The sequence below is a fragment of the Cervus canadensis genome, chromosome 22, assembly GCF_019320065.1.
Source record: "Cervus canadensis isolate Bull #8, Minnesota chromosome 22, ASM1932006v1, whole genome shotgun sequence".
Classification (NCBI taxonomy): Eukaryota; Metazoa; Chordata; class Mammalia; order Artiodactyla; family Cervidae; genus Cervus; species Cervus canadensis.
Genome location: NC_057407.1, coordinates 31758637 through 31781774, shown reverse-complemented (window position 1 = coordinate 31781774; position 23138 = coordinate 31758637). Strand labels below are relative to the sequence as shown.

Sequence of the window (23138 nt, the reverse complement as noted above, 5' to 3'; positions counted from 1 at the left end):
AAAATAAATAAATAGAAGTAAAGATACAAATGAGTTCTTTTTAATGGCTGAGTAATATTCCATGGTGTGTATGTACCACAGCTTCCTTATCCATTTGTCTGCTGATGGGCATCTAGGTTGCTTCCATGTCCTGGCTATTATAAAGAGTGCTGCGATGAACATTGGGGTACACGTGTCTCTTTCAGATCTGGTTTTCTGGGTGTGTATGCCTGGAAGTGAAACACTCAGCAAGTGTTAAAGATGCAGTCAAACGTTATGCATGAAACAGTAGATTTAGGCCAAATTCCAAAAAAAGTAGACCTCAGAATCATAAATAGCACTGAACGCACAACTGAAATGTAAAATTATTTTTCAAGAAGAAAAGTTTGCAGAAATACTATTAGTAACAGCCTGAAACATCTGGCCACAAAACTTAAAAGAAACTTCCTGGGGTTTCCAGCTAACCAGCGATTAGATTTGACCAGAGAGTAAATATGAATTGAGGATTCCCAAATGCAGCTTCCCGAAGAGACCCATTATCTTGTTTTACTAGAGAGACTCATTGTTCCTGGACCATGCCCTCAAATTGTCTGGAGCTGCCACAGCAGGAAATGAAGCTGGTAAGCTGAGTGAGCCAGCACATTGTTGCTTTCTTTTGTCAGGCCTCTCATTATTCGTCTGGACAATTGAGATTGATTTCAGACTGGCCTCCAATCTCTAGTTGACTCTGAGCTTCTTGAGGGCAGGGACCAGTGATCTTTCATTAATACTCAGCATGGGGATGGCACCCTTGCCCATTGGTTCAGAATACCATTATATAGTGAGCATTACTTTCTGCTGGTCATTGAGAATGTAATAGTGAACTAAAATCATGCTTTTATGGAGTACATTGTCATGGTCTAGTGAGGGGTATATAGGAATCAAATAATAAAAGTCAAAAGCATATTACAAACTCTGAATAATGCTGTGAAGCAAAGATACTCAGGACATTAATAATCTGATCTCTTCCAGAGGTTCATGAAAAGCTTCCAATAAAAATTAACATTTGAGCTAATAGCTAAAAGGTAGATATAATTTAATCCAACAAAAGGAGAGAAACATTCCAGGCAAGGGGAACTGTAGTTGCAAAGACTCTGTGGTCAGAGGAAGTGTGGCACAGAGTAGTTGATCAATAAAAATAAATGTAGAAATGAACGTTTGACTCAGAATAGTAGTTAATGTTTCTCTATGGCACTTACTATACTCTAGGTATTATTCTAAGTGCTTATCAGTATCATTTCATTTAACCTCTGCAACAACCCTGGGTAGCAAGTATTATTATTATTTCCATTTTACAACTGGGGATGCTGAATTACAGAGAAAATATTTAACTCTTCCAAAGTTAGACAGTTAGCTGTGAACCTGGGATTTGAACCCAAGTACCGAGCTGAAGCAGAAAACTAGAGCTTTCTTGGTGATCTGCAAAGTTCCTGGAATCACTCGCACGCGCACGTGTGTATGTGTGTGTGTTCAATTGCTCAGTTGTGTCCGACTCCTTGCGACCCTGTGGATTGTAGCTCACCAGGCTCCATCCAATATCCAGTGGGATTCTCTAGGCAAGAATACTAGAGCAAGTTGCCATTTCCTCCTCTAGGGGATCTTCCCAACCCAGGGATTAGACCCAATCTCCTGCGTCTCCTTGCATTGGTCGTTGTTGTTCAATCTCTAAGTCATGTCTGACTCTTTGCAACCCCATGGACTGCAGCACACCAGGTTTTCTTGTCCTTCACCATCTCCCAGAGTTTGCTCAAACTCATGTCCATTGAGTTGATGATGCCATCCAACCGTCTCATCCTCTGTCGTCCCCTTCTTCTCCTGCATTCAATCTTGCCCAGCATCAGGGTCTTTTCCAGTGAGCTCTTCACATCAGATGGCCAAGGTCTTAGAGCTCTACTGAGCCACCTGGGAAGCCCCCTGGAATCACATATATCATTAAATTGAGCAAGTTTGGTGGGCTAAAACAGTGAGTATCAGTTTTAAAATTGAGTCTGTGAGATCCAAGAGCCAACTCCTTTGAGTGATGTGAAAGTGAGATGGCTTTAAGCAGGTAGTAAGGTTTTTAAACTTCAGTTTAAAATGCCTCTATAAAAAGCATGACTCTTAAACTCAGAAAATCTGCAGTGAACACTACAGGGAATAATAAGACAAAAATACTGTTAATTAAAAATTTTAAAAACTTCAAAAATAAAATATTAGCATAATCAACATTATTTCTTTTGAATATCTTTTCCTCTTATATGTGCACATGAGAAATATCATGAACACTATTTCTTCTTGTGTTTTTCCCCTTTCTACAATCTGTGAATGGACTCGTTATTATTTTGTCTCTGAGCACAAGATACATTGTGAATTGGGAAACCCTGGAAAACCCCTCCTTGCTTCATAATAATGATGTATTGATGAGCCCAGTTGAGAAATTCACTCTGGAGGTCAGCGGGGACTGTTTCCTCCCTGATGCTCATATTTGTGTGAATCCAAACTCCAAGAGAAATTCTGCAGTCATGGTGCGAGGCTGGCAGCCAGCCAGAATCTCTGTCAATGCCAGTCACCCTCATGCAACCAAGGTGTCTTAGTATTAGCCGAGGAGTAAGTAAGCTTTGCCCTTTTCCACTGAATTTTTTAGGAAATTGAAAATTCCAGGGTACTTAGGATTGCTGGTTTGCTTTGAAATCTCTCCTTTCTCTCTGTCTGTCTGTCTCTTTCTCTCAATGTTGTGTTCCTGCTTTCTCTCTTCTCTCTCTCTCTCTCCCCCTCTCTCTCTGCCTCTGTCTCTTTTTCACTTTTTCACTTTCCCAGCATCTCTGCTCCTCTCGGCCACTCTAAGAGCAAGCACTGGCAGGCCATGAATCAAAGGGGGCTATTTTTGCTCTTGCTGTGAGAATGTTTACAACATACTGAAAATTCAGCCTGTGGTTTAACGTTGTGTATATTTTCAGAGAAACTGACTGGTTTCCAAAGTCAGTGGACGCCTGTGAAACCCACACAGGGCTTTATGTATATGAGCTATACCTTGGGCGTCTGTGTTGACCCTCACCGCCCCCACTAGGTCAAGTCTGGCCCCACATGGGTAGCACAGAAATGAGCCGGCTGCACCCCAGCTTTGTTCCCTAACAATGCTGATTTCATGACCAGTGGCTCAAAGTTGTGAAAGAAGAAATTCAAACCTAGTGCTTTATGACCAGGAATTGTATGAAAACTCTATCTGTGGCCTAATTAAATTATTCCTCCTTCCCACCCAACCAAATGTTTTGTATACATGTACCATCCCATTAGAATACAGTTAATCTTGAATATATTTTACCATGAAACACGAACATAGTAATTACAGATTTTTCCATTCAACGTCCCCTATCATATTCCTAGCATATTGGATTCTCTTAGCATTAACTGTTTTCATATGGGCTTCAGCTGACATCTTGGAAATTTTGAAATGGCCAGTCACTTCAGTGCTTTGAAACCTAGTCAAACTCTTTTTCTTTTTTCCTTACTTTTCCCCCCAAGTTTTAAAACAAGATTAAGATTAATTTTCTAAGTGCCTTCTGCTGATTTACAGCTGATAGCAAGTCTGGGGTATTCAGACCAACAAAACTGGCTCACCAAGTATTGTTCAGAGGGTAAATATGAAGTGCAAATGTCCAGGGGAGTTTTCTCTTATGTGGAGCTAAAATCAGAGGGAGCTATAGAGGCTGATCAGTATTCATCAGGATGGCAGCCCACCGGTGCACTAAAAACCGAGCTGACATTAGCTCGTGAACAGACTGAAACCTCAAGTGCCCCAGGTGGGCAGTGCAGACAGAGCGGGCCAAAATCAGCTGGCCGGCTTTCTTGGACCAAAGCTAACTTTCCCCTGAGGTTCGGATCCTTCGCAATGGATTCAGCCCTTGTTTTGAGAGCAACTCCCATTGTCTAGGTGTGCTGCCGACGCAGACCAGGCAACACTGGGCCTCTTGTTCCAACTCCCGCGGAGATTCTGTAGTTTAAACAAGGCAGAGCGTGGGCCAGCCTCCAGAGTTATAGCCTAGTTTAACTGGATTTAGAAAACTGGTTAAACAAGGCTACAGCTCCCTGGTCTTGGGCCTGCTGTTTGTGTTTTATTTTTGTTTTTGTTTTTCTTTCCCCTCTGTTTGAAATACAAGTTCACTCCCTTTAGAGAAGTGAAAAGGATAAGAAAATGGAAAATGACAAGTAGATTGGAGCGATTTATTTGTACTGGCACAGCCCTCTTACTTTTAACAAAGAATTTCTTTAAAATGTTAGGCTTAAAAAAATAAAATAAAATAAAATGTTAGGCTTTTGCGAATGGCACTGGCCCCCACTAAACGATAATCGCTTGTTTAGGTCTGAGTTCTCCACTTGAACAGTGATTCTCAAACTCCACAGAGTGTATGATTGTCAGAAAGACTTGTGAAACCACAGAAGGCTACCCCATGCCCGGGGCTGCTAATTCATTGGTTCCAGGTAGGGCCTGAGAATCTGCCTTTCTTCTCATAAGTTCCCAGATGGTGCTGATGCTGCAAGTCCAAGGAGGACATGTCAAGAGGTACTCACTGTCCAAGACTACAAGTTTCTTGAGGGTAGGAATTGGCTTAATCATCCCTTCAGAACACCTTGTCCTATGTCTGGTACAAAGACATATTCCAATAAATGACCAACTCTCTCCATTCATTCAACTAATATTTCTTCATTACTGCATTCAAAGCTGTTCTGGAAGCTAGGATTCCACAGTGAATAAGACAGGGAGATTTCACGTGCTCAGAGAATTTCCGTTCTAGTAGGACAGTCATGGAAGAAGCACATCTATAAAATTATTTCACCAGTGATAAGTGGTGTGAGGAAAATGAGAGCAGGGCAGGAGGATAGGGAGTGATGGGCTTGGAGGTAACTACAGGTGGGATGTCAAGGGAGGCCCCTCCGAGGAAGAGACGTGTACAAAAATGAATAAAATAAGTGAATAAGTCATGTGAAGATTTTTTGAGAAGAAAGATTTCAGGCAGAGAGAACAGTAATACAAAGGTCCTGAGGCAGGAACAGGTTTGGTATTTTCAGCATGAAGTGAGAATTCCTGGCAGCTGGAGGGAAGTGATTTAAAGGGAGAATTTTCCTGTTGTTCTTTAGTTGCTCAGTCGTGTCCAACTCTTTGTGACCCCACGGACTGCAGCACACCAGGCCTCGCTGTCCATCACCAACTCCTGGAGCTTACTCAAACTCATGTCCATTGATTCAGTGATGCCATCCAACCATCTCATCCTCTGTCATCCACTTCTCATGCCTTCAAGCTTTCCCAGCATCAGGGTCTTTTCAAATGAGTCAGCTCTTCACAGCAGGTGGCCAAAGTATTGGAGCTTCAGCTTCAGCATCAGCCCTTCCAATAAATATTCAGGACTGATCTCCTTTAGTATTGACTGGTTTGTTTTCCTTGTAATCCAAGGGACTCTCAAGAGTCTTCTCTAGCACCACAGTTCAAAAGCATCAGTTCTTCGGCACTCAGCTTTCTTTATAGTCCAACTCTCACATCCGTATGTGACTACTGGAAAAACCATAGCCTTGACTAGACGGACCTTTGTTGGCAAAGTAATGTCTCTGCTTTTAAATATGCTGTCTAGGTTGGTCATAACTTTCTTTCCAAGGAGTAAGCGTCTTTTAATTTCATTGCTGCAATCACCGTCTGCAGTTATTTTGGAGCCCAGAAAAATAAAGTCAGTCCCTGTGGTGACCACATCTGGTGGCCAAAGTATTGGAGCTTCACCTTCACCATCAATCCTTCTAATGAGTATTCAGGATAGTTTTCCTTTAGGATTGACTGGTTCAATCTCCTTACAGTCTGAGGGACTCTTGAGGGTTTTTTCCAGCACCACAATTTGAAAGCATCAATTCTTTGGCACTAAGCCTTCTTTACTGTCCAACTCTCACATTCATACATGACTACTGGAAAAACCATAGCTTTGACTATTCATCTCTGGAATAGGAACTAATGTTAGCCCAACCAGAACCACACAGTGTGAGAGCTGGGGAAAATAGAACTTTCCAAAGGAAACTATAATGCTGAACCAAAGATGGTGGCCTGGACTCTCAGCAGAACAAACCCACAAATATCACACCTCCAAACTTAGAATCTTGCTGAGGAAACAGGCTATGGGTTTAGAAGTGAAGTAAGGCAGGGCATACCTGCTATGAGCCAAAAGGATCATTCAGACACTGTACATGTCAAAGGATGACATGGTAGGGGGAGGTCATTATGAATAGACACTCCAATCACTCACCAGAAATTTCCTGAAGACCTGCTGTGTACAAAGCTCTGTGCTAAGTGCTTAGAATATGTCAGCAAAACAGACAAAGATGCCTGCCTCCCTAATGCTTCCATTCCAGAGAGACAACGTGCCATAGGTACAAACACAAGTAACACTTTCAGTTTATTAGAAGGTGATGGGCACTGTGAAAACAGGGAAAGCAGAGCAAGATGAGGGAGGCTGGACATTTTCAAGGCGAGATTGGGCTTCACTGAGAAGGTGACATCTGAGTGAACATGTGAAAGGGCTGAAGGAATTTGCCGTGTGAATATCTGGGGGAAGAACATTCTGCCAGAGAATCCTGCCAAGATGAAGGCCCTACAGCTTCATTGTGACTGGAATATTCTAGCAGAGGTCAGTGTGGCTGGAGTGGAGTGAGCGAAGGTGAGAGTAGAAAGATGTCCAGGTGGAGAGGTGATGGTGGAGAGTGGATCCAGTTAGGTGCTTCCCAAGCACTTTGATTTATAACCTTCATGAAACAGTCATTGCAGCGCCTGGGAGAGGAGTGACCTTCTTCTGATGAACATTTTTAAAGATCGCTGTGACTGTGTGGAGGTTGGGCTGTAGTGGGGAGAAGGGTAGAGGGTGAAACTGATAGGTTCCTGCAGAAATCTAGGAGGGAGAGGATAGAACCTTGGAACTGGGGATTAGCAGTGGGAGTAGGATTGAGCCAGATTCTGAATATGTTCGGAAGAGAGTAGTGTGTGCACTTCCCTTGGGCCATAAGCTTTTATGAAATGGGCAGTCAGGAGGCAGAGAAAGACAAAGAGCTTTCCAAGAGACAAGAAAGATACAGCAGAGAGGTCACAGAACTGAGGGGGGAAAAAAAGGAGAAAATTGATGAAATGTTAATAAAGCCTGTAGTTGAGTAACTGGCATTGTACTAAAGTTCATTGCCTAGTTTTGTTAATTGAACAGCAGTTGCATAAGATGTTATTAGTAAGGGAAGCTAGATAGTGGATGTATGGGGATTCTCTGTATTATTTCACAGCTTTTCTATAAAACACTTTTTTAAAATAATTTTTTAATGGAAGAAATTGTCTTTAAAAGACACGAAAGGAGACACCAACAGGACTTCATGATTGGATGGCTTTAAAGAATGAAGGAGTAGGGGGTGATCAAAGCTACCTTGAAGACTCTTCCTGGAGGTTGGGATGCAGAATCCAGAATTGAGGAAGTCCACTAGTGTAGAGCTGCTTATGTGAGTGTGAGGAGGGGTGGCTGTGGGAGCCATGGTTCCCCAGAGAAACAGAACAAATAGGATGCAGCAGGATATACAAATCATATTGATACATATAGGGATGCCAATATCTCTTAACTTGTATCTATAGATAGAGAGATTATAAAGATTAGGATGCTGAGGAATCCAAACCGAGGAGATCCAGTGATATAATTTCCAGTCTAAGACTGAAGGCCTGAGAACCAGGAAAGCTGATTGTATAAATCTCTGTCTGAGTTCAAGTTCAAAGGCAAAAAATACATGACCCCAGTGCAAGTTTGATGCATGAAGCAGGGCACCCAAAGCCAGTGTTCTGGATCAACCCCAATATATCGTGAAGAGGGGTGTGGGAGGGGGGTTCAGGATGGGGAAACACATGTATACCCATGGCCTATTCATGTTGATATATGACAAGAACCGTCGCAGTATAGTAAAGTAATTATCCTCCAAATAAAATAAATTAATTTTTTAAAAAAGAGAAAAAACAAATGGCTTATGTCCCAGCTCAAAGACCATCAGAGACAAAGAATTCTTTCTTATTCAACCTTTTATTCTATTTAGACCTTTATGGGATTGAATTCTACCCAGCCATGCTGGGGAGGGCATTTTGCTTTATACCATCAACTGATTCTTATTAATCCCAACCAGAAACACCCTCACCAACAACTCCAGATTAATGTTTAATCCGCTATCTGGGGACCTCATGCCTCAGTTAAGTTGACATATAAAATTACCTATCATAGTGAGTGCATGTGTGTGACTGTGAGGGTGTGTGAGTGTATGTGACTGTGTGTGTGTGTCTAGGAGATGAGGTAGTCACTTCCACTCTAGGCATGTGTGGCAAAGTCCTCCAGCAGCCGGATAATGAAAGTGTGAGGTGATTATAGAAGAAAAAGCAGAGCAGAGAAGTGAGGTTAGGGGCATATTTGAGGAAACATGTAGAGAGAAGATCACCAGGGAGAGAATTTTAGAAAGGCGGGAGGAGATCTCAGTGAACAATTGAATATGTTGTCAGTGAAATGACTTTCCATGTAACAATGGTAGAAAATGCAGAGAAAGACAGAAATAAGGTCACAGAAGGGGAAGGAGAAGCAAGATCCTGTAGCATTGAGAGTTCCCTGGTGGTCCAGTGGTTAAGGCTCTACACTCTTGATACAGAGCGCACAGGTTCAATCCCTAGTCAGAGAACTAAGATCCCACATGCCGCAAGGAGCAGCCAAAGAAAATAAAATCATGAGGCGCTGCAGAAACTAAGGGAGGAGACTGCTCCAAGGTCAAGCCAACCTTGACCAATGCTGCTGTCAGACCAGGAAGCAAAAGGTCTGAGAGAAGGTCAAGGAGTTAGCGTAAGTAACACAAGGCTGATTTTCAATACCATTTCATTAGGCCAAGGTATATGGAGTCCAGGTATCAAAAGAGTAGGAAGTGGTGAGGTGGCTTTGAGGTCTGGAAGCTGCAGGCATGATCCTAATAAGATCCTCAAACTGTAAAAGAAGCTAAGAAATCCTATCAATATTTTCTTTCATCCACTCATTGACTAAATTTGTGAGTGCCTACTATGTGCTTATTAGCCTTCCCTGGTGGCTCAGATGGTAAAGAATCTGCCTGTAAAGCAGGAGACTTGGGTTTGATCCCTGGGTTGGGATATTTCCAGTATTCTTGCCTGGAGAATCCCCATGGACAGAGGAGCCTGGTGGGCTACGGTCCATGAGGTCACAAAGAGATGGACACAACTAAGCGACTAAGCACAGAGCTATGTGGTTAGTACCTCACATAGACAGTGAACAAGGAAAACCAATCACTGCCTTTGGAAAGCTTCAATCCTAGTATTTTCTGCATACTGGCACTCAGGCTCCTCAAAAGATATGCTAACACAGCAAGCTTTGAGTTTTCTTTCTGGAAGATTCGAAGAAAGACACTGGAGGATTTAGCAATAATAAATCTTTTTGAGCTCACACTGGGAGTGTTGTAGAGAGGACAATGGCTTGTATTATTTCATCCAAGCTTTGAACATTTGATCCACCGTTCAGCCTCCTAGGTGTGACTTGTTTCCTTCCTGGGTTTGAGAAAAATCCCGTCTTTTGTTCTCTACAGAAAACAAAGTCCATGACACTATGCTTAGTCTTGCTAGACTTCGACATTTCCCATCATGAACTTCATGAGTTAATACGCTTTCTTCGAAAATCTCACTGGTAAATCGCTGAGTTTGACTTTATGAATAACAATGAAGTAGTGTATTAAGACAATAAACTATGCTCTGATTTTGACAGTAGGCAATTCACAATTCCCAATTTTCTCCTAGTTTGTAGAACAAAATTTACACCTGGTTTGAGTAGAATAGGTACAACTTACTTCTCATCCTGGGATGAGAAAATGCATAAACAAGAGCAAGGGATGTCCACCTGGGAGGCAGGTCTTGATTTTAGTGAGCAAAGTACACATATAGGAACACAGCTTCAAGGAAAACACCTTGTCCATTGTAGGGCCCTGAAAACTGCCAAGTTAAATGTGGAGGAATGGAGAAAATCTAAAGACAGTTTATCACTTTCCTAAAGTTCTCAAAGGCTTTTAACCACTGTTTTATTATGACTTTAAATCTCAATAATAAAGAACAGAAGAGTTCATAGTAGAAGTTCATATTGGTCTGCAGGATTCACACCACACTAAGAAAAATGAGTAACTCTAAGAGTTTACCAAGGTATCTCATGTCACATAAATTTACAAGGACAAATCAACAGTTTCTGAAATGCTGACCTACTTACTATATGGACTTGGGCTTCCCAGGTGGCAGTGGTAAATAATTCACCTGCCAATGCAGGCGCTGCAGGAGACACACATTTGATCCCTGGGCCAGGAAGATTCACTGGAGGAGGAAATGGCAACCCACTCCAGTATACTTGCCTGGAGAATCCCAAGGACAGAGGAGTCTGGCAGGCTACAGTCCATGGACTCACAAAAAGTCGAATGTGATTGAACATGCACGCATATTACTGTGTGGCATTAGGCAAGTTATTTAACCTCTCTGAGCCTCAGTTTCCTTGTCTATAATACAAAGTGACATACTATTTCTTATTCAGTATGGGTTTTTGACTATCTAGTGAAGATTAGTTACAGCATGGCACCACATGTCTTAAATGGTCAGTGAATGATAATTACTTTTCTTAAGTAGATTTGGCATAGTTTGTTACAATTATTCATCATTTGTTCCTTAGTACCAGAACCCTAAGCAATGTGTTCAGCTGAATGAATACATTTCTGTCCTCCCTTATATATAGGGATGGTCATTTAAATATATGCACAAGTTTGGGACTTAGGGTATCTGGGAAAGCCCTTTCTGTTTTCCTTCCTCTTACTCAGCAAGCTGACATGATGGCTGGAACTCCAGCAGCCGTCTTGTGACCTAAGGATGGAACTCATGCATTGATGGCTGGCAGAGCCAAAACACAGTACAAAGCTGGACTCGCAAGGATTCTAGGGAGCTTCCATAACAATCTTGGATGGCTATTATCAATATTCTTTTAAATGAGAGAAAGTAAATCCCAAATTGCTTCATTGGGTCTCTGTTATTAACAACAAACTAATAACTCAGATAAGTAAACCTGAAGATCTTCTGAATTTCTATTCACTTTCAGGTTGACCTGCCAACCCACACTAATTATACAACTGTATCCGGTTTATCTCCTTTCCTTCACTTAGCTCTGTGATGACAAATTATTTCTTCTCTTCAGCCTAAACTTCGCTTTGTCTTAGGGGGGATAAGCATCCTTCAACTCTTACCTACATCTCTACCTATTGAATAAGCCACCTTCATCTTCCCATTCTTCCATTGCTCCACACATAGAATCTGACTCTGATCTAGATATGCTTACATGTACTAAATAGGGAGATGACTGGAAATTGGAGAACAGTTCCCAACAGTAGAACTGAAGCCTTGGCCATATGGATTTCTAGACCAAAACAAAATGAATCGTGTGTATGCAGATGTAGTGTTAACAGAAGACAAGCTGGTGGTTTCTTTTCATGGCTGCTTTATCCACCCCATGCTAGTAGAAAAGTTAGTCTTGCAGTTGAACATGGACTTCACATGCCACTGCAAACCTGAACTGTTAAGAAAGAAAAGATATCAAAGATAAGGATTCACAGTCCTACTGAAAAATTATAGGATGAAATCACTCTCTTGACCTTGGGAGCAGAGAATATAGGTTATAAACTCTGTTGGCTACTTTAGCCAGGCAGGTTTTTTAAAAAAAAAAAATCACATGGACACCTGGGTTATTTTTCACTTCCCCATTTTGATAGAGCCATAAGTTTTAGGGACCTTCCTGTACTCTAAAATAGCATTGTAATCACAGTTATGAATGACAAGCTGCCAGAGCCTTAGTGTCAGGGAAAGAGAAACAAAAAGCTGGGGACCCTGGTGAATGGAAGGGCGCCTGCCATCTCTATAGGGGGCCCTGATTTCTTAGCTCCGGTAAGCGTTTTCATGCCAGAGCTTCGTATTTTTCAAGAGAAGCAGGAACTCATATTTTTGTGTGAAAACTCCTAACTTTCAAATGTTGGTTCAATTTTTTTAATCATGTGTAAGCCAAATAAAACACATCAGCTGGCCCAAATATGCCCAGATGGCAGCTGAGCCCTAGTGAAGAGTCAGCCCTTCAGAAGGGCAGCAGGGGAAGGAAATCAAGAGCTCGTTCAGTGAATGCGTTCATTCATGTCACAAGGGTATGTTAAGTGGCCACCGGATGTGCCCTGGACCACGCTAAGGACTGGATCTGAATGAAAACCAAGGGAAAAAAGTAGGGAATGATGAAGGATTGTTAAATCCAGCCCCCCAAATTAAAAATATTATAATTGAGAAGGGAATTATAAAATCTATTGGAAGTCTCTAAAGTCCTAGGCAAGGAGGAGAGTAAGTACTGAGAGTTGTGAAAGAAAGGAATAGTAGGTGTCTTGGCCAGCTTCCTTAGTGGTAGGTGTTGGAGCCAGTCTCCAAAGATTCTCACCTTCCAGTACGCACACCCTCATGTGGTTCCCTCCCACATTGGATGGAGCTGGCCTTTGTAACCAACAAGATGGTGCTGGAATAATGAGTGTAACTTGCAACGCTAGGTCAGAAAAGGCATTCTGACTTCTGTCTTGCTCTCTGTTGGATCACTCACTCGGGGGAAAGCCAGCTGCCCTGACATGAGGTCACTGGAGAGGCACTATGAGAGGTCCACGTGGCAAGAGCCCAACGCCTCCTGCCAACAGCTGGTGGGGAAGGGGGTCCGCCTGGCAAAGTCACAGGAGTGAGCCAACCTGAACGTGGGTCCTCCACACCCAGTCAGCTCCGTAGACAACTGTCGCCCCAGCTGATGCAAGAGACCCTGGGGTGGAATCTCCCAGCTAAGCTGCTGCTGACCCAGGGAAGCTGAGAAATAATAAATGCTTGTTGTTTTAATCCACTCAGCTTTGGGGTCATTCATTATGCAGCAATCGATAACTTATACCATAGAGGAAGCTGAGGCATTGAGTGTATATCACCAGTGCAAAAAAGAGGAAAGGGAGAGAGCACTATGTGTGGGGTTGCCAAGAGAATAGCATAATGGGAAAGAGTGTGGACTTCTGAAACAAATCAGACATGAATTTGAAAGCCAGCACACACACCTCCATCAGTACTATGTGGCCTCAGGCAGACACTTAACATCTCTAAGCTTCTGTTTCTTCTTGTGTGTGTGTGTGTGTTCTCAAAATAATACTAACGATTGGCTTGCCAGAAAGTTCATTTGGTTTAAAAATAAGACATTTTTCCTTTTCACCAATAATTTCATTGAACAACATATTCACTAACGGAATGAACCTTGTGGCCAACCCAGTGTTTCATACAGTTGCTGTGCAGATTAAAATAATTTCCATGAAATAGGTTACTTGGTGCATAAGAAACACTCTATGGGCTTAAGTTATCAGAGATCATATCAATGAAGGCAAAATTCATATACTTTTCAGATTCAGCATTGTCGGTCTTTTCAGGGGCAAAAAAAAGATCACTTTGATGCTTTTTGTGTGTGTAATTCTGAAATATATCAGAAACTTAAATAACTGTTAAAATTGGATTATCTTAAATTAAGCTCTGTGCTTCCCAAACATTCCAAGGGAGAAAAGCATAGAATACAAAGTAGAAGCTCCACGTGTGTGGAGTGCTAACTACATTCCAGATCCTGTGTTACAGGCTTTAAGCATCAACTAATTCCTGTACTGGCAGTGGGGTTCATTGTTACTATTCTCACATTGTTGCTGTTATAGTCACTTAATTGTGTCCAACTCTGCAAACCCAGGGACTGTAGCCCGCCAGGCTCCTCTGTCCATGGAATTTTCCAGGCAAGAAGACTGGAGTTGGTTTGCCATTTCCTTCTCCAGGGGATCTTCCCAACCCAGGGATTGAACCCACGGCTCCTGCTGCATCTTCTGCATTACAAGTGGATTCTTTACCACTGAGCCACCAGGGTGATGTTACAGAGTTGTAATCTGAGGTTCAGCAATATTAAGTAATTTGGTTCATGGCAACACAGCTAGCGGCCGAGCTCAGATTTAAAACACTGCCTAGTTCCAACATCCACATTCTCAGCCCTCCACTCTATGCTCTCTTCTTGAGAAATAGACTTTGAGAAACACTAAATAGAGTCAGGCTACTTTGTGGCTAAAGTGAAAACACAAATACATGCTGTCTAAAATCTTTACAAATACGAAATATACGTTCTTCTCATAGTTTCAAATATTCCATGTTAATCCCATGGCTAATCTTAGGGCCAAGGACAGAATGGAAACCTATTTGAAGTCTGGTTTGAAAGGAACTAAACCTCTGGAATGTGTGCAAGGCAAGGGGAACTTCCTTTCCATGAAGGAGCAGCTTTCAGATATAAAGTAACTGAAGTGTAGGGAGGTGACATGACCACATAGGATTAATACACTTAAATATAATTCAGTAGAGAGACACCATTCAGACATCACAAATCTGTCAGTATCTCCCTGGTTTGCCCATAAAAATTATTTATTGGCTAAAACTGGCAGAGAAAAATCTCAGACTGTTAGGTAGAAAATGTTTTTACAGGCAATCCTAATTATATGTAATGTTGGGGAATTTACAGAACAGAGAGTTTCATGAATCAGAGTTAGAAGAGTTTTTTCTAAATAAATGTTTATCACTTAAAACTAGTCTCCATAGGACACTTCATGTGTTTGAGATGCATATTTTAGTAGGCCAACACTACCCTTTGCTGGAATGTTTTATTGGCATGTGCTTCAACTTCTTTAATGATTACTGCCAAAGAAGTTTATGTTTTTAACTCTTCTAAATAATTTATCTGTCTTTGTCAGTCTCTGTGTTAAGTGTCGGAGAAGGCAGTGGCAACCCACTCCAGTGTTCTTGCCTGGAGAATCCCAGGGACGGGGGAGCCTGGTGGGCTGCCGTCTATGGGGTCGCACAGAGTTGGACACGACTGAAGTGACTTAGCAGCAGAAGTGTTAAATATGGCCAATTATTCTGACATGCATAGGTTCATATTAAGAAAATTTTGAACTAGTGGCTATATCTTACTTCTTTTTATACTAATTTATATAGCGACAAAGCAATTTCAAAAGGTAACTGCATGTACTTACAGACTTTAAAAGAAAAAAACACTTCTATCTATAGTTCTTTCTCCCCAGTGAGTAACATTGAATATAATATTTAGTTCTGGGATGGAGGAAAACTAGTGAAATCTGAACACAATCTGAAGTTTAGTTAATGGTAGTGCGCTAGTGTTAATTTCCTAGTTTTTGCAGCTGTATCACAGGTCAGATGATAATGTTAGAGCTCTCTTTAATGTCTTTGCAGGTTTTCTGTAAATCTAACATTATCTCAAAGTAGAAAGTATATTTTAAAAATTGATGAATGTCACCCATATTAAACCACATGTGTTTAATGCTGCTGTTACTTGTGTGTGCAGTCTGGGACTCAGATGACGTTGAGGCCTAATGGTCCATTCACCCCATCTCTGTTGCCTGTGCTTCCATACCAAGACCTAGCAGGTGTCTAACCAGGAAAACAAAGCCAATTATCAGAGCAGTAAATCACCCTCTGGTTAACACTCCTAAGACATGAAGGTTGGTTTGTTTAACCAAATTCTTTTGTCCTGATCAGCTTCATCAGTAGAGAGCTGGCTCCCTATGGATGCCACCTCCTTATACAAGGTACCCTTCAAAAGAAGCACACAAACAAAATCAACCTGAAAATGTCACCTCAGAGTCTGTATGTGGAAAACCACGTGGTATTTATTTGCTTGTTATCTGTCTCCCCATCTAGGTCATATGTCTTTCTGGAGCAGGAACTAATGAATCCCAGCACCTTGCCTGATGCAGAGGAGGCTCAAACGTCGCTTGATGATGGGTGAGTTCACAAATTAATTAGCTGGCGAGTAAATGAGAGAAATCTTGGAGGATGTAAAGAAAAGATTGAATACCTATGTATATGCAGGGAGAACAGTGCTCTTGTGCCCACATGTATATATCCCAGAAGAATTAGGGAACAGATTTCCCAGTGGCCTGAGTGGTGAATCTGAACTCAGATCTGAATGGGCCCACAAAGTACCACAAGTATGAGGAATAATTCTTTGCTGAGGAAAGCGAGACAGGTAAACAAAGCTCACATCAATCCCCAGCACAGTGAGGGCAAGGAGCGTGACTGACACATTGAAACACGACCCCACGTTGTGGGAAGGCTCAAGTTCATCCACTCATTCATCGGGCAAATATTTTTTGAGACCCAGAGTTTGGGTAGTCAGTGAATCAGGCAGCCAGAAATCATGCCCTCGTACAGAGTAAACAGGGAAAAGAAGTAAACAAGATGTTTCCAGGTCGGATGCTTCTCCAGGATGCTTAAAGCTACGAGTCCTGGGCAGGCTTCCTTAGCTAAAGAAACCTGGGCATCGACCAGCAGGGCTAATTGTGAAGATTAAGGGAGATTAAGTGGAAACACTTTATTAATCTAAAACACTTGATAGAATATGGGTGCACAGTTTATTTAGTCATTCATGACATTCTTTCTACATCCATTCATCACACTTTCGTTGAGCACCTAGGATGTGCCAGATCCTGTCAGAGAGACCCAAAGATAAAGAGAATTACAGCCTGAGTGGGCTGTCCACAGGCCACAAAAGGTCAGCAGAGGTTTTCTAAAAAGGACCAGAAAGTAAATAGATTGAAGCTTCATGGGCGATTTAGCATCTTTGTTGCATACACATTGTCATTTGCTTGCTTGCTTGGTTGTTTTGCAACGCATTAGAGATGTGAAATTTACCCTTCTTAAGGTGGTGGCCTTGTAAAAACAGTCCATGGGTCAGATTTGGCTCATGTGACATAAATTGCCAACCCTGATCTAGAAGACTGACAAAATGACAACTACAACATAATGGATGCTGAAATTCAGGACTGTACTGTTGCTGTTGTCTGCTTTCTGATGTAATTCTCACAGAAAAAGCCTGTAAGTTAGCACCCAGAATCTCATGCCACTTTTTTTTTCATTTATTTTTATTAGTTGGAGGCTAATTACTTTACAATATTGTAGTGGTTTTTGCCATACATTGACATGAATCAGCCATGGATTTACATGTGTTCCCCATCCCGATCCCCCTCATACCACTTTTAAAAGGAAAACATGAAGGCAAGTGTAAGTGTGGTAGCTACGTCCGCTTCCTTCTTCTTCCTTGCTGTGGTAACCCAGATTGTTTAAGCAGCAGTGTGCCCAGCTAAATACTTGCTTTCTAGGACAAAAACAAACACTTGTTTTCCTTACTTGTTGCAAGGAGTCGCCTTTGGCCCAGTTTTGTCCAATAGGCTGTAATCACATTTCTGCTAGGGGTTCTGGGTAAATGTTTACTTTCCTGGTGAGAGAGGAGAAATGTATCTGGGACTCTCCATCACACATTTTTCTTGCTTGCATTCAGACTTGGTGTTTGGGGCTACAGCAACCATCTTGTGACTATGAGGCAACCAGAATAAAAAAGGGCCAAAGGACCCACTGGTAAGCTAGCTCTTAGATCACTGAGGCTCTGAACCACTGTGGTAGTACTCTTCCTTCATAAACCTTGACTTATTTTATAGGCCACTTGAAGTTGGGTTTTCTCTTACTAGTTGCTAAAATCATTTCTGATAAAATAAGGTTTAGTGATCTAAAATAAGGTTTAGTGTACCCCAGAGGGTTTGTGACAGCACTTGAGTGCGATGAGAGGTGCTAAGCTCCTTTGTCATCGTCACCATCATCATCACTTCAACTAATGTTTGTTGAACATTTACAAGCATTACCTTTTTGCCTTATTGTCTAATTTTATATTTATAAAATCATTATCTAACTTGTCTAATAATTATTTAGCACTCAAAGCAATTGTCTAAAAATCTGTTTATCGATGATCTACTATCACAACTGAGGCTGGAGCTGTTAGTATCATCACTGTCGGGTGAAGAAATGAGTCTTACAGGTTAATTTTTCCAAGATCTCATGGCTAATCAGTGGCCAAGCCAAGATTTGGACCAGACAGTGTGACACCTCAAGCCTTGCCCTTTACCCCTGCCCCCCATTTCCTCACCTCCATCACAGGTCAGTCACCACGCGTAACCTGAGTTCAGGTCTGGTGTCAGAGTCTGCTGTCTCAGTCTGTAGCTCTGGTCATAGTGTCCCCGGTTCTCATATACACCCCAGGAACAAGCCTCAGTTGTTGCTGTTAGCAAAGTTGAGCAAGCCTGTCACATAATTTCCTTCTTCTCCCCAACATTAGGAATTACTGTCACTAGGAACACACAATTTCCCAGAATTTGACAGTTGAACTAGTTTGGCATTTAAAAATTACCGTTATTAGTTTTAGCATGTGAGCAATTTCTCTTCCAGTCTCATGGTTTGCACAGTTTGTTCTTAATCCTTTAACTAATGATGGGATGACATATTTCATTTGTTTTCAGATTTCCTCTTAGACTCTCTGAATAGTCAGACACCTGAATTTTTTTTAATTGTTACTGAAAAAAAGAGCCATCAGTTTAATCTTCCTGCATCCCTATCCTCTTTATGTTGGTGCTATATGGTTGGTTGTGAAGACAAAAGAGAAAAAAAGTCATTAATATTCATTTTTTCTCATATGTTAAAAAATCAATATTCTAAAGAATCTGTCACGTAGGTTAGGCTGAGTGTGAATCTTCTGTTTAACTCTTAGCTGATTATTATCCTTGTCATACGGAGACAGAAAGGGAATATTAATTAATGCAACATTAATTAGCCTTGTGTGCACAAAGCTAGCACACAAAGAAAGATGTAATATAAATAATACTGATAACCATCATCATCATCATAACAAAGCTTTATATTAAGTGGCAGCTAATACTCTGAACACTTGATGCACACTAACTCTTTGTTGGATAGACATGCACATAATATGAAATTCATCATCTTAACCACTTTTAAGGGTACAGTCCCATAGCACTGAGTATATTCACATTGATGTGCAATCGTCACCACCATCCACCATCTTCAGAACTTTTTCATCTTCCCAAACTGAAACCCTGTACCTATTAAATAGGCTTCCCTGGTAGCTCAGATGGTAAAGAATCCACCTGCAATGCAGGAGACCCCAATTTGATCCCTGGGTCGGGAAGATTCCCCCAAGAAGGGACAGGCTTCCCACTCCAGTATTCTTGGGCTTCCCTGGTGGCTCAGCTGGTAAAGAATCCACCTGCCATGAGGGAGACCTGGGTTTGATTGCTGGTTTGGGAAGATCGTCTGGAGAAGGGAAAGGCTACCCACTCCAGTATTCTGGCCTGGAGAAATACATGGACTGTGTAGTCCATGGGGTCACAAAGAGTCGGACACGACTAAGTGAATTTCACCTTTGCTTTCACCCATTAAAGATAACTCCCCATCCTCCCTGCCCCTCACCCCTTGGCTACTACCATTCTACTTTCTCTTTCCACAAATCTAGCTACTCTAGAACCTCGTATAAGAGAAAGCATACCATATTTGTCCTTTGTGACTGGGTTGTTTCACATAGCATAATGTCCTCAAGGTTCATCCATGTTGTACCATATGCAAAAATTCACTCAATTTTAAGGCCAAATAACATTACTTTGGCCACCTCATGCGAAAAGTTGACTCATTGGAAAAGACCCTGATGCTGGGATGGGTTGGGGGCAGGAGGAGAAGGGGACGACAGAGGATGAGATGGCTGGATGGCATCACCAACTCGATGGACATGAGTTTGAGTAAACTCCAGGAGTTGGTGATGGACAGCGAGGCCTGGCATGCTGCGATTCATGGGGTCACAAAGAGTCGGACACGACTGAGCAACTGAACTGAACTGAACTGAACATTACACTGTATATCTACATATACACACATGCATTTTGTTTATCCATTCATCGATCAATGGACGCTTGGGTTGCTTTCACTTTGTGGCCCTTGTGCATAGTGCTGCTAATGAACATGGGTGTACAAAGATCTCAAGGCCAGGATTTCAATTACTTTGAGTATATACTGAGAGGAGGACTTCTGAGTCCTTCAGTAATTCTCTATGTAATAGTGTGAAGAACTACTCTCCTGTTTTCCATGGAGGCTGCAAGGAACCATTTTGCATTCCCACCATCAGGGCCCAAGAGTTCCAGTTTCTCCACATCCTCACCAGCACTTATTTTCTGTTTGTTTGTTTGTCTTCATTCAGTTCAGTTCAGCCACTCTGTTGTGTCCAACTCTTTGCAACCCCATGGACTGCAGCACACCACACTTCCCTGTCCATCACCACCTCCCGGAGTTTGCTCAACTCATGTCCATTGAGTCGGTGATGCCATCCAACCCTCTCATCCTCTGTCATCCCCTTTTCCTCCTGCCTTCAATCTTCCCCAGCATCAGGGTCTTTTCCAGTGAGTCAGTTTTTTGCATCCAGTAGTCAAAGTATTGGAGTGTCAGCTTCAGCATCAGACCTTCCAATGAACATTCAGGACTGATTTCCACCTAAATGCGTGTGTGGTATGTGCAGGGCTGTATTTGTCTCCACTTTGTAAATGAGGGAAACTGAGGCAGAGAGAGACAAAATAACCTGCCCAAGGTTACATACTTATTATGTAACAGTAGAATTGGGATTCACACCCAGATGGTGCAGTTCCAGAATCCACACTGCTTTCCAGACCTTTTAAAGCTGAGAGCAACCACCCTTTAATAAACATCTATTATGTGTCAGGCACTGCAGTAAGCAATTTACATGAATTGTTTCATCTAATGAGGATGAAACTGTTTTGTTTTTTTTCTTTTTAACAAGGAAGCATAGACAGTTTAGTACATTATCCAGAGTTACTTAGCTAGTAAATAACAGAGCTGGGATTTGAATCAAAGTCCCTGAACCCAGGTCTTAAGCAGTTAATCTCTATCCCATATTTAGTTGTAGACAAATGATCATTCCTTTAAGCTCTTTCTCTTTCTTTGTGCCCTCAGCAGAGATATTCCCCCCTCCCTATAGGTAATCGAAGTCCTTCAAATTGGATTTCTTAGTGATAGGGATCTTTTCCCTGTCTCAGGGAGGCTTATGCTGGCATTTGACTGCAATTCCTCAAGGCTTTCCGATGAGCTAAGTGCGTTGAAACATGCACACCTAATGTAACATTCCTTCCCAGGTAGAGTAAGTTGGCAGGATTCAACCTTTCATAGAAGGGCTGTGACTCTCAAAAAAAGCCTCTCATTTACCACTTATCCCTTCCCAGTTATCTTGTCGTTGATTAAAAATGTTTTCTTCCACTGGGCAATGCTAAAAACAAAGTTTCTCTTGCTGACTCTTTCCTCACCCTCTCATCATGTCTTCAAAATAGGTGAGCCAATTTTACCTCCTTCACTCTTTGGTGTGAACCAAAGACTAATGTCTTGGTATCCTTTAGGAATTTGGCTAAATCTCGCTAAGTGTCAGTGACTTGCATTTGCCAAACATCAGCCCCAAAGAAGTAGGAAATGCTATTCAGAATAATGGGGTGTATGCATAGTTGAGTGGTTATGAGCGCAGGCTTTGACATTTACTCAGCCTAAATTCGAATCTACTCAACCACTTAAATAGATGTTTTACTTTGGATGACAGTAAACTCACCAGACATCAGTTTCTTCATCTGAAAAGCATAGGTTAAGAAGTTTCAGTGTCATAGGGTTTTAAAAGGACACATGAAATCATATTCATGAGAACATCAGTGTAGTATTTGGCCCATTGTAAGCTTGCTATAAATACTAGTTGTTTTATTAAATCTCACCAATAAAAGAATAGCATTCCAAGGGTGGAGCTTTATGCTTCTTGCCATTCCCAGCAGAGAACTTGACACATAGGAGATGATCGAGAAATCTTTTTGGATAATCATTGCTCTTTCTTTGGATGGCATAGCCATGATCTTTTCAACACTTTATCTTCAAAATCACAAGTTTCAAGATGAAGGATCAGGAAGGAGGGGGGGAAGGAGGGCAGAGAGGCTAAGGGAGGCAGGCATGGGAGACAGACACACAGAGGAATTTCAGAAGTCATCCTCCTGTGAGATCCAATCTTGAACAGTGCTCACACTTCACGCCAAAATAAGTTGGCTAGCATCTCTGTGTGAAGAGATGGATTGTTGAGCAAGGCTCTGCATGTCTAAATGGTTTCAGCATCTTGCCCACCTGAGACATTGTCCTGACTCTTCTCCCCAGTGATTATTCTGCTTTTCCACACCCACACTTGAGGAGATTTCTCCTCTCTAGCACATCCTAGGCCAAATCATCTCCATTTGTATCTCTGAATGCAGTCAGACCTGGAAACATTTTGCTTATAATTGGAATGTTGTAGGATTGTACTAGAAAGCCTGCCCAAAACTTACATCACAGCTGGAATTTGAACTCTTATTTCTTTATTTGTTTATCTAGAACTGAGCTGCCCAGTGTAGTAGCTATGATACACAGGAAACTATTTAACTTTAAATTAATTAGAATTAAATGACATGTAAAATTCACTCTCATTAGCCATATTGTCAGTGCTCAACAGCCTTATGTGACCAGTGACTGTTTTATGAAAGTGAAAGTGTTAGTCATGTGTGACTCTTTGCGACCCCACGGACCTGTCAGGCTTGGTCCATTGGATTCTCCAGGCAAGAATACTGGAATGCATTGCCTTGCCCTCCTCCAGGGGATCTTCCTGACCCAGGGATCAAACCTGGGTCTCCTGCACTGCAGGCAGAGTCTTTACCGCTGAGCCACCAGGGTCAGAGCCGATGTGGAGCATGTACAATGTCACAGAAAGTTCTATTGGACAGCCTTGCTCTGCAGCACAACCTCAGGCATCATGGCGTAAATGATTCACATGAAAAACAGTTTTCATAGCTAGATGATTCGTAGGAGAGCTATTATTCTCGGCATACTCTGGTGATTTTAAAACCTGTCATATATGGTTATCATTACCATCTTTCTAAATTCCATGTATATGTGTTAGTATACTGTATTGGTCTTTATCTTTCTGGCTTACTTCACTCTGTATAATGGGCTCCAGTTTCATCCATCTCATTAGAACTGATTCAAATGAATTCTTTTTAATGGCTGAGTAATATTCCATGGTGTATATGTACCA

At 41.8% G+C, this 23138-nt stretch overlaps 1 long non-coding RNA gene across 2 annotated transcripts in view; it reads left to right on the top strand.

Annotated features, from left to right (window-relative positions):
- The window catches only part of LOC122425103, a 207789-nt gene that overhangs the window by 123964 nt on the left and 60687 nt on the right, over nt 1-23138 (top strand). The window contains exon 2 of one of the 2 annotated variants that reach the window (XR_006264696.1): nt 15845-15928. This is a non-coding gene — a long non-coding RNA (uncharacterized LOC122425103). Of the gene's footprint in view, nt 1-15844; nt 15933-23138 lie in introns of those variants that run through there. The other variant, XR_006264697.1, reaches the window with a different exon arrangement.